Source organism: Austrofundulus limnaeus, unplaced genomic scaffold (genome assembly GCF_001266775.1).
Source record: "Austrofundulus limnaeus strain Quisiro unplaced genomic scaffold, Austrofundulus_limnaeus-1.0 Scaffold8899, whole genome shotgun sequence".
Lineage (NCBI taxonomy): Eukaryota > Metazoa > Chordata > Actinopteri > Cyprinodontiformes > Rivulidae > Austrofundulus > Austrofundulus limnaeus.
The window spans coordinates 1,294-1,708 of NW_013961301.1; the positions used below are offsets into that span (position 1 = coordinate 1,294).

The 415-nt window shown below is 38.3% G+C and overlaps 1 long non-coding RNA gene across 1 annotated transcript in view; it reads right to left on the reverse strand.

The window, feature by feature from the left end:
• The window catches only part of LOC106512602 (uncharacterized), a 1,694-nt gene extending 1,286 nt beyond the window's left edge, over positions 1–408 (reverse strand). The window contains exons 1-2 of the long non-coding RNA XR_001309695.1: positions 249–408; positions 7–127 (exon numbers count right to left, since the gene is read on the reverse strand). This is a non-coding gene — a long non-coding RNA (uncharacterized LOC106512602). The remainder of the gene's footprint in view (positions 1–6; positions 128–248) is intronic.
• Between the last annotated feature and the right edge of the window lie 7 nt (positions 409–415).

Genomic DNA, 415 nt, shown 5'->3' on the forward strand with positions numbered 1-415 from the left:
ATTTACCTGTTACATACAGGATACATACCTAATACTTACCTGGTACGTACAGCATGCATACCCAATACTTACCTGTTACATACAGGATACATACCTAATACTTACCTGGTACATACAGGATACTTACCTAATACGTACAGCATGCATACCCAATACTTACCTGGTACATACAGGATACTTACCTAATACTTACCTGGTACGTACAGCATGCATACCCAATACTTACCTGTTACATACAGGATACATACCTAATACTTACCTGGTACGTACAGCATGCATACCCAATACTTACCTGTTACATACAGGATACATACCTAATACTTACCTGGTACATACAGGATACTTACCTAATACTTACCTGGTATGTACAGCATGCATACCCAATACTTACCTGTTACATACAGGATACATACCT